The sequence below is a fragment of the Poecile atricapillus genome, chromosome 25, assembly GCF_030490865.1.
Source record: "Poecile atricapillus isolate bPoeAtr1 chromosome 25, bPoeAtr1.hap1, whole genome shotgun sequence".
NCBI lineage: Eukaryota > Metazoa > Chordata > Aves > Passeriformes > Paridae > Poecile > Poecile atricapillus.
The window spans coordinates 2,246,536-2,258,304 of NC_081273.1; positions in this window are offsets into that span (position 1 = coordinate 2,246,536).

The following is an 11,769-nucleotide window of genomic DNA, read 5'->3' on the forward strand; positions in this document are numbered from 1 at the left end:
GTGCTGCAGACGTGCCCCTCTCAGGGTCTGAACCCCAGAAATGGGGGTGTGTGCCCCGAGCCCACAAACGAAGTGTCTACAGAGGGAGGTGAAGATTGAGCCAAATAAAAGCTCAAGTATTGGGATCTTTTCCCTTATTCCTCTTCCCCTTTCCCAGATGAAAGAACTAAAGAAACAGGACTAAAGTAATAGAACCAAAAATGAAAAGAATTAGCAAAATTGAAATCTATAGGAAATTAAAGAAAGAGAAACTGGACTAAACTAAAAAATACAGAGCTAAAACCCTTCACAGAAGCACAACAGCGTGTTTGGAGAGGATGGAAGCGATGAGGGGCTGCACTTGCCTGCGGCAGGAACACGACCTGCTGGGCTGGCAGGGCAGTGGCCATCACCTGCTGTCCCCCCAGGTGTCCCACGGCCGGCTGGAGGCCGGGGAAGGGCCCGAGGTGCTGCACCAAGGGCTGGAGGAGCGGCTGCTGGGCCCCAGCTCCGGGGAAGATCCGTGGGATGCTGTGGGAAGCCACGGGGAGCTGGTCCCGCTTGGCCTCGGCCTCCAGCAGCTGCTCGGTGATGCCCGCTGCCCACAGGCACTGCTGCAGGAGATCACCGCCACCCCACCGGCAGCCCCCGGGCTCGGGAACCGCCAACACCGGCTGCACCACGCTCACTGAGGGCTCCCACACCTGGGAAAGGGATGGGTGAAAAAACAGGTTCACTTAATAAATTATAAAAGGTTTAATATAAACAAGAAGACAATTAGGAGGCAAAGGAAATAAAGCAAAGGGTTAAAACGGCCGGGTGCCCTGGAGTGTTGCCAGGAACACACCTGGAATCTCGGGAACACTCTTTTTATCCTGTTGCCCTGAAAACTCAGCTTCTGAGCTTGCTGACATGGTTTTCTAAAGCCTTTCCCAGGACAGTAACTGTAAACATAGATATGTGTACATTCTTTCTGTTCCACATCTTGTGATGGGCATCTCTCATGGCCAGTGCAGTGAGAAAGTGTTATCCTGACCATCCAATCCCTGGCCATGGGCAGAAACCTGTAAATCCTGGGAGGAAAAATAAACTCTGCTCTTCTTTTCACCACACCTCGACCTGTGTCCGTGTGATCTATTCATCTTCAGTGGCAACATTATCCCATCCTGCTGTGAGGGTTTAATGCATATTCAAACTTTTTCAAGAAGTATTTAGCATGTCCCCTCCCTGGTTCTGCCTATTTAGAACATGCTCTGTATGGTTTTTATTTCTGCTGTTCAGCACTATTTTTGCTGGTCATCGTTATTCTTGCTGATGGGCATTATTTTGAGTTTGGTTTCTTTCCTTCTGCAAATGGTCAGTGTTGATAACAGTCTGGGCCCCTTGTCCTGCCCTGGTGACAGGTGGGCTCCACATCCCTCCTTCCACTGCTGATAACAGCCTGGTTTCCTTTGTTCTTCCACTGATAACAGCTTGGGCCCCACTGTCTTTGCCCTCTGGGATTTCCTTGCTTTGTACTACGAGATTCCTTTAAGCTTAAAACTTGTTAGCAAGGAAAAAATACATACATAGCCAAAAAGTATTTAACATATAATATTCATCCTAATACTTGTGAAAGCCAATATCACAATAGAGATTTATAACAGGTGGAAAACACACCCGGGGAGCTGAGGATGGTGGGAATGAAAGGCTCTCCAAGGAGTGATTTAGAAAAGGCCTTGGCCAGGACCTTCAGAAAAAGGGTCTTCAAGCAGAAATTTAAAAAAGCCTACCCCAGCACCTTCAGAAAAAGGCACTGGTGTGATGCCTTTTGGGGTTTACCTAAAAACAGAGGCCAGATAAAATTCAGAGAATAAAAAGCAGTTCTATTTATTGAAGGCCTTCAGGTGCATTTAGGGCAGACAAAGCCCCACAGGGGCTGCACCCAAAATGGACCACGGCTCACGGGTTTCCCACTTTTCTAAGTTTGTTCCATTTGCACATTGGGGGTTCATCTCCCAATTCCAGCTGCAGGGAATGAAGGAATTTCCCCCAAGTTTGCTGCCCCCAACTCCCTTTTGTTTCCATCTCTGGGGCCTGAGGCAGTGAGGTGTCCTTGATTGCCAGGCCTGGAGAGGAATTGTTGTGTCTGCCCAAAGTGGGGAAGCAGCAGCAGCTCCCAGTGTGTGTGGAGTTTGGAGTCACACACTGAGGAATGGCAGGAGTACAAATGTGTGAGAAATATAAAAGCCAAAATCCCGAGGCATCATCTGCATCCTCTGTGCTGAGAAAACAGCATGGTCAATCTGAAATTCCCAATATTTATTTGGTGCAGAATTTTAAAAAATGGGGAATAAAAAGAGGGTGCAGCATCAAGGGGCAGCCCCAGAAAGCTCCAAGCTCTCCTCAGCAGTTGGACATCAGCTCTGCCTGTTCCCAGTTTTGGCTCAAAACACCCCAGAATCCCTCCTGGCTGCACTGCATGAGCAGCAGGAGGAACTCAGACCTAAAAAGATCCTGACTTTTGGGGAGGTTTGATATAGAAATCCAGTTTTTCTTTAAAGAAATTGTGTTGTGGAAGTTGTGTGGGTTTGGGGAGGGAGCTGAGTTGTTGCTCACCATGCTGGATCCAGGCACAAAATTGTTCAAGGCCTGTGGATTGCTGCAAAAAACAGAAAAAGGTTTAAGGAGACAGTGCCAACACCTAATTAACAAATTCATGTTAATAAATGCTACAACTGATGATGGACACATCTTTATGGTCCAAGAATTATGTTTTATTACCAATTTAAAACATCAAGTGGATTCTCAGAGACCAATTTTTGCTTTCTATATCACTCACACCCTTTATTCTCCTTTCCCCCATAATGGTACAAATCAACAATTATTGACAGTTTCATGAGCAGAACAAGAAACAAACCATTCAGCAAAATATTGTCTGGGCAGCAAACAGAGCCCTAAATGCCACAGCTCTGGGTGAAATGACTGAAAAGTGGGGTTTATTCCTATTCTATCATTTATTCTCCGTACTACTGGGGTGTTTCCAGGCTTTTGGAGGATGTTTTCCACCCATCTCAGGACTTTTCAGCCCTTTTGGAGACACCTCAGGTGGGTTTTGGCTCTGGAAGACCCAAGCCCAGTACCAGAGAAGCCCTGATGGAGATTGAGGGTGGTGGAATCCCCTCTCCCACCCCAAATTTGTGGGACTTACTAAAGGACATCTGGCACGCCCCAGCTGCTGCTGGCACCTCTGTCAACTGCCAAGAACAGAGAGAGAATGGAATGTCAGGAGAGCTGGGGCTGGTGGTGGTGATGGTGGTGATGATGATGATGATGACCAGGCCAGCAGACACCTCAAGAGGAGGATCCAATACTCTGAGGGGCATCAACCCACAAGCAGGAACCTGGAGAAGTTCCTGGGTGGTTCCTTGTCTGCCCAGCAGGAGGATTTCACTCCGAGTTCTCCCAGCAGGAGCTCACATTTCACTCTGAAGCCCAAACCAGCAGGTTTTTGGCTCATTTTCATCTCACCAAGGGACACTGGTGCCTTGCTGGCTGTGCCTGGGGTGAGATGGTTCTGGAAATCCTCAACACCAGGAGCACCTGGAGCCAGATGCTGCCAAAGCTTGGCAAGAACTCACCTTTAACATCACTGATTTATGCACTTTTATCCCTAAAATTCCGCTGTGGCAAAATGGATTTGGAAGGATTTGAGGATTTTCTGATGATAACCTGGAACCCTCCTCCTAAAAACCCCTTTTGATGAGGGGGTTTCCCTTATGGGAAAGTGTGTTTTTGGGGTTTTCCCTCTTTTCCTCAGACCTGAGCTGGATTTGGGGGTGCAGCACTATGAAACTACAAATAAAAATCAAGGAAAGCAAGAAAGCAAGCACCCATTACATCAACAAAGATTAAAATATCTTCTGCTATCACCCCCAAACCCATTATTTACGAGGATTTCCCCCCTTGCCATTCCCTGGTGGGGGGATATGTGCATTAAGATGTTTTGCAGCTATGTGGATCCCTGTGACAGGACCTGACTGAACTGAAGGCAGTGACCACAGCCACGAGGAATGACAGCCCCTGACCTTGAGAGTGCTCCATGGAGGCTCAGGAATCACACTGGGCAGCACAAGGGTGAAATACTCTTAAATCAGACCCAAAATATTCCATCTTATTTTCACTGATTCCAAACAAGCACAGCTCTCACTAATTAATGCTCAGGAGTGAACACCAAGGCCTGAAAATAACCATTAGAGAAGCCCCTGCAGAGCTCAGAATTCTCCCTGTAAATAGAAATATCTGCTATTCCTTAAATAAAAAGGCTTACTTTGACGTGGAGGGTTCAGGGAATAAATGATGTGGCACGGGCGGCACCTGGCCATGGCTGAGGACAAAATTCCCTCTCTGGCACGTGGTCATTTCCAAGAGCCACCTGCTTGTGTCACAGGGCAGCACCAGCAGGTCCCAGGGCCAGCTTCTGTTGTTGGCAACCAGGACTGAGGTCAACGTTCTCTTGTGGCCACCACGTTCTGTTGCCATGGGAGAGGAGCAGGGGTGATGCTCTGTGCCCCAGCTGAGAGCTGGAGCAAATCAAACCGCTCCAAAGTCAAGCAGAAGTTGAAAAATAAAAGATTTGATGTGTTTTGTCCTATTGTCAAAGCAGGACAAAACCAAAAGGTGACAATAACACCCCAGGGAGTGATGAAATGCTGCCTCAAATGGCCCCTTCTCACCCCTTTCTGACCCAAAGAATATTTTGGGTGGGTTTCAGTCAAAAACAGCAATTCCCTGGAGCCACACTGAGCGTCCCTCATCTTGCAGCTTCCCTTGCACCCTCCCTCCACCTCCAGCATTCAGAATTTAGTAGCTTTTAATTAATTTTTACCCCTAAAAACACACTTCACAGGGTGACAAGAGTTTGAAGATTAAATTATTGGGAGAGTTAAATTGTTTCTGAGGTGGGAAGTGGAGGAAAAACGTTTTTAACTTCATGGTGTGAGATAAAGTGATGAAGAAATGGGCATTTTTACGATTTGGCCTCATAAGAGCTGGATGAAATTGCTTTTTTTACAAAAATGTGGATTGTCCTGGGCCTCTGCAGAGGACTTAATATTTCTGAAACACTTTAATCCTCACGTTGTTCTATGAGGAGTGAAGCTGAAAACCTGTGAGCTGAGAGACACCTGGGGGAATGAATTAACTTGAAAAAAATGAAATAAAAGTCAAATGAAGCCCTTCCAACCGACTTCCATGGCCAAACTGCATTCTTAAGATGATTGCCACCCTGAAGCCCTGTCCAAGGAGGATATTTTGGAGAATTTGGTTGTGAGATGAGGAAAAAATGGGATTCAGCATAGGGATCATATGAGAATGATGCCAAAATCCTGGATTTATTGCCACAACTGGCCTTCCATGGCACTTCACACCTTGTTAAAGTAAAACCTGGTCAATGGAGCGCTTGGGAAACACATTGGGATCCACAGGGAAACATTCTCAGAGAAACCATCTCAATGCAGCTTGCTAATTACCACCAGCTTGCTAATTAAATCCATATCCATACATACAAAGCATTACAGTGCTGTTTAATTAATTAATTCTGATAAATATTCATAAATTTTGAGCCTGCTGGGGTGTTTTGAACAAATCCTGCCCTGATTCTTGTCCCCAGATTTATTTGTAGTCTTTGATGTCATTGATTTGGAGGATTTGGGGCCATCTCGACACACGTGAGGTGACCTCAGGTAGTTTTGGGATAATCTGCAGCTCTGAACACAGGAATGGAAAGGCAGAATAAAAAAAAAAAGTGTGAGGAAAGGGAATGGGTGGAGCAAAAAGGGAAATTGGGGTGAAGAAGGGAGCAAGAAGGGAAGGAGGGAAAAGGCAGTGGGGGAAAATGGAGTGGGAAGAAAAGCAAAGGGGGTCAGTGTAGATGTTTTTATAAATGGTGTTTCTTTTTACTTGCTGTTTTTGTTTTATTTTGCTGTTTTGGGAATGATGTTGAACAACTGTGAAGATATTTTTTGAGTTTTACTTTTTTCATGCAAAGGTTGTTGACAAATTACAAAAAAGAAAAAAGGGAAAAAAATGGAGAAAAAAACCCTTTTTTTCCTCCTTGTTTCACTCTAGCACGGCTGGGCTCTGCTGAGCATCTGCCCTGGAGCGAAGGAGATCTCCCCAGCTCCAGGAGATGGGAGCTCTCACCTTTCCCAGCCCCCTGAGCATCTCCAGGGACAGAGATCTCCCTCCACACCCTGCCTGGGGCTGCTTCAGCTCAGAGCTTCCCCTCCAGTGGGTCCCTCCCTGGGATGGTGGGGGTGGGAATGGGGATTTTTTACTATGGCTGTAAACTTTGGAGTGAAATAAAGGCAGAACCCATCCTTTAATTTAGAGCTCTGCCAGCCCCACTTCAGCTTTGCTCTCCTCTCTGTGGGTGCCTCAGGGGCCAGAAGTGGGGTGGGGACATGGGGAGGAGAAGAAAGGCTGGGGAAGAAAAATGAACAATTAAAACCCCTTTTGCTCATCAACCCATCCCAATCCCACTGCCAGCTGCTCCTGGAGAGGTCATTCCCCCTTGTCCTCACCCAGCATGGACAGCCTGGCTGCTGGCACTGCAAACCTTCCACCCTCTGCTTCCACAGCTCACACTCAGCACCAGCTGCTGGGACTGCTGATATCAATAAACCCAGAAAAAATTCTCTGCTGCTGATTTCACTGACTCTTTTTGAAGCTTTTCTTTTTAGTCAAACACGCCACAAATTTTGCAGAATTGTGGCCACACTGAGGTGATGCCCCAGGGATGCATTTCCTTGTGAACCAAGTGGCACAGACTCCTCCAGAACATCTCTCTCTGCCCCACAGAAGTTATTTATGGTGTTGTCACAGAAATGGACATGGAAGAGCGGCCACTGGCACTGAGAGGGACAGAGGAGCATGGTCTGCCTTGGGATCAGAGGCTGAGTTCACAAACAGACTCTGCTCTGTGCAAACACCAGAGCTCAAGCAGGGCTCGTCCCTGATCCTTGGGGATGGCTCTTGCCTTTTCAGCAGCAGCAGCTGAAATTGATGGCTCCTAGAGAACCAAAATCTCTCCATTCACCATTATCTCATCATGAGTAGGTCCCTATGGTGAGGGTGAGAGTGCTCATCCTTCCTGGCGTGGGTGCTGCCTTTTTTTAACCTGGAAATGCAACTCCAGATCACTTCAGGAAGGAGGTAATATAAAAGTGGATCTTTGTTTGAAGGCCTTCAGGGGCAGGTATGGAAAGATGTCCACAAAAGCCCACCCCCACTGGGGTGAGCACACATTTAGAGGTTTTAGGAAATTTGCATAATTGATAAAAAGCACCAATTAGGAAGACAAGTGGTGATGCCATTCCCCCCAGGTCCTGCTCTTTCTTTGGAGTCTCCCCCTGGCACTGGCTGTGCTTTGCCCATGAAATGGATCCAAGAGCTGTTCCCAACCTCGGGAGCCTGGAAGAGCCAAGCCAGCACAGGGCCCTGGTACCCCTGGGGCTTGGAGCTCTGCAATTTGTTTTGTCTTTGTGCCCAGTGAAAGGCCAGGAACATTACTGGGGAAACCAGCCACTGATCCAATAGGTTACAGAGCTCCAAATAATTGTGAAGAGTACAGAGAACATCTAAAAGAAAACAAGGCAAAACCTAAAATGTGGGTGTCCCACTTTACACTGGGAAGCATGGCAGCCCTGTCAGTCCAGATCTGTGGCTCCACTCCAACATATTTTTGGGCAAGCTGATGTATTTCCACCTCCCAGCTGCAGTTTTAATGTTCTGCAGCACAGCTGTGGCATGGTTTAGTATTCATCAATTTAGTATTTCTGCTAAAGCCACGTGCTGCTTCCCCTCCTCCTCCTCTACCTCCAGCTGGAGGCACAAAAGGCAAAGATCATGGGTTGATAAAGAACAATTTACTGGAAACAGCAATGAGAAAAGAAAACTAACAGCAACAATATTAGCAAAAGCCATGAGAAAAGAAGGATTTGCATGGAAAGCCTGTCACAATAATCAACACCAGCTACCCCAAACTTTTTCTGGACCAGAAGGAACCCCATGTCCCTGGAAGAGATTCCCTTCACCCCTGCCCCAGCAATGATGGAGGTGGTGTAGAATAAGCTCTGGGTTCTGTCCATGCATGCTCCCAGCTACAACAAAAATGATCCCAGGACAGGCTGTGAGGGTCAGCCCAGCAGAGTGAGGCAATCCAGGACTTCTGGAACAGGATGGATTCCATCTCATGATACCCAGCATCACCCCAGGATCATCACAGGGCACCCACAGCTGCCAGGACCCTGCCAGGACCCACCAGTGCAGCGTGAAGGCACCCAGACTCAGCACTGCAGCCTTTTCTTGTGTCCATCAGGGCTGGGGACAGCGAGGACACACCTGCCAATGCCCCACAGCCCAGGGGGGTTGGAGAGTTGGGAGCTGGCAGACACAAAGTGCAGCCTGGTTTTCCTTTGCTTCCTAGAGCCAGCAGCCACCTGGAGCACGGTGGTGGCTGCATCCGACATCTGCCAAGGTGGGACAACACCTGCATCATCCTCAGCTGGAGGAAAATCCCCCAGAGAAGGGGGAAATACCCCTGGCCCAGGCCCAGGGCACTTCTTGCCCTCCTCAGGAAGCAGGAAACCACCCCAAAAGGCCCCACTCTTCTTTCAAACTGATTATGTCCAGGGATTGCTCCCACACAAAAGGTGCCAGGACAGAAGGCTGTTGCTGGCCTGTGACAGTACAGTGCCAACCTTCACCTGTGCTGGGCAAAGCTTTGTTCCTTGGGGCTGGAGAGGAAGCAGAAATTTCACTTTTTTTCCAGGGTCCAAAGGGTCATTTGTAGTATCTCACCTGTTTTAGGGTTCACAGTGTAATTTCTGTGGTCTTTGGGCACAAACCCTCATTCCTAAGCTGCAAGCCCTGCTCATAAGGTCTCAAGGCTCATCAGAAGTGCCCAGAGTGTAATTTTGAAATCCCCAAGTCTTATTTGGAAGGTCCAAAATTTCATTTGTAGAGTCCAAAGTCTCAGGTTTGGGCCCAAACTCCTTTTTTAGCTCCCAAAGCCCATCTATGAGGGACCAAACCCTCCTCGTTATGATTCAGTCTGCAATTTGGCTCAACACCTTCTTTTAAGTCTCTATTTTTGTTACCAAAACATCTTTTGAGGGCCCAAAACGTAACTTCAGGGTTCAAACCCTCCTTTTCCCTTCCAAAAATCCATTTTTAGAGCTCAGTGCTGGGTTTAAGACCCAAGTCCTCCTTTGGAGATGGCCCAAAATGATCTTTTACTGCTTGAAGCTTCTATTGCAGTGCCCAAAGCCCTCTCAGCCAGGACCAAGGATTTATTTCTTGGGTCAGAGAGGAACCAGAACTGAGCACAGTGGGTAGAAGGCATTTCCTGAGAGCAGCCAGACTGACCCAGGTGGTTTTGGTTGGACACAGAAAAATGTCTTTTAATTCATCTCTGCCTCTGTGCACAAGACTTTGAAAAAGAACATTGGTTATAAAAACGAGTGTGCACAAACATGGATGGTTTGGAATCAAACAGGGAGGCTTTGGATCTTAAAAATGGAACTGCTGGTCCTAAAAAAGGCTATGGGAACTAAAAGACAGACTTGGACCTTACAAATGAGTCTTTTGGCCTTCAAAATGGGACTTTATACTCTAGAAATCAGTTTTTGCACATTCTAAAGGAGCTTCAGACATGAGGAACACGAGGTTTTGAGATCTCAGTGAGGAGCTTGCACCCTAAAAGGAAGGTTTGGAGCCTAAGATGTTCTCCTGAGAGGTGGATTCCAAAGCATCCTAGTGCTAAAAAGCCATCTATGATCACTTTTGGGAGCTCCAGGGTGAAAGAGCTGTCTGGAAGGCAGCTCAAGCCTGCTCTGTGCCATCACTGAAGGTGTCTCCTTGCTAGAGCCAGTTCAGGGTCAGCCTGAGGCTCACAGAGAAAATTCCTTGAAAATGACCCAAAGAGCCCAGTGGGCACAGTCCAATACCTGGGAAGAGCAGGAACCCTGAGTGTGCCAGCCAGAGCTGGCTCAACCCCAGCCCTGGGCAGGCTTTGGCTGCTCTGCCTGCTGCAGGTCCTGGAAGCTGCAGGAGCTCTGCTGGCCCATGAACAGCCCTTCAGCATCAGCACCCGGGTGGCCCAGTGACTTCCAGCTGCGAGAGGTGCCAGGACGTGGTGGCCACAGGGCCAACAGTGTGTCCTGCCCTGTGTCACAGAAGTGGCAGAGGTGTGGAACCGGTGGCTGGTGATTGTGAGCTCACCTGTCCTCAGGAGTGGCCCAGCAAAAGCTCTCTTGGACTGAGCTGGCCCTTGGGATAACTTGGCTCTTTTCCCTGCTACGTGCATGCCTGCCTTTCCCCAAGTATTCTTTGTCTTTGGGAGCAGCCACAAGCACCAACAAAACATTTCTGACAGCTGAAGGTGCTTTTTGGGGCATTTGGGGTTTTTAAAATAATTTTATTGAGCTACAAATATTTTCTTTCCCAACAGGTGATCTTTCTAGAGGAGGTCCTGATATCCTTTGTCATCCAAAGCTTTCCACTCTGTACCTGAGAGGAACAATGGCCACAACAGGGAATGACTTCTTTGAGTAACATTTTCACCAGCTGGCTCGGACTTTGTGAATGCCCACGGACCACGGACATGGCCACTGCTGCATCCCTAAGTGTCGATGTGCTGACAGCCTGGAGTCAATTCTGGGGCATTCCCTGAGAGCAGCCAGACCCAGGTGTTGCTTGTTTTCATCATGTTACAATCAGGAATAGTGAAGATCTGAAAATCTGAGGCTCTAGAGGGAAAGGAAGGCAGCCTGAGGCCCAGGAATCAGATTTGTTGGACTTGAGGCAGATTAGCAGGGGAACAGTTTTCCAGAAGTGTTTCCCTCTCAGTAGATATCAACAGGTTTCCCCTGATGTTTCTGGTTTGGGGGTTAGAGCTGTTGTCCTTGGTGTCATAGAGTGAACTCAGCATTTAAATATTCACAAACAGAACCACAGAGTCAATTAGGTTGGAAAAGACCTCTAAGCTCATCGAGTCCAACCTTTGACCAAACACCACCATGTCAACCAGACCATGGCACTAAAGCACCATGTCCAGTCTTCTCTTAAAAACCTCAGGGATGGTGACTCCATCACCTCCCTGGACAGCCCATGCTGATATCTAATCACTCTTTCTGTGGAGAAATTCCTCCTGACGTCCAAGCTGAACCTCCCCTGGCAGAACTCCAGACTCTACATCCTCTTGTCCTTTTGGTTGTTGCCTGGGAAAAGAGGCCAACCCCACCTGGCTGCAGCCTCCTTTCAGGCAGTCATAGAAAGGGTTAAAGTCACCCCTGAGCCTCCTTTTCTTCAGGATGAAATATCCCAGTTCCCTCAGCTGCTCCTCATAGGATTTTCCTTCTAGACCCTTCCCCAGCTTCATTGCCCTTCTCTGGGCATGCTCCAGCACATCAGTGACTTTTGGACACTGGACAATCCTTTGGACTGGACACAGCACTGGAGGCACAGAGGGACAATCACTTCCTTAGTCCTGCTGGCCACACCATTCCTGATACAAGCCAGGATGCTCTTGGCCTTCTTGGCCACCTGGGCACACTGATGGCTCACGTTCAGCCACTGCTGACCATCACCCCAGGTCCCTCTAGCCTGGGCCACTCTCCAGCCACTCTGCCCAGCCTGGAGCCCTGGGTGGGGTTATTGTGACTGAAGGGTAGGACCTGGCACTTGGTCTTGTTGAACCTCGTATTGTTGGTCTCATTCCACTGGTCCAGCCTGTCCAGAGCCCTCTTC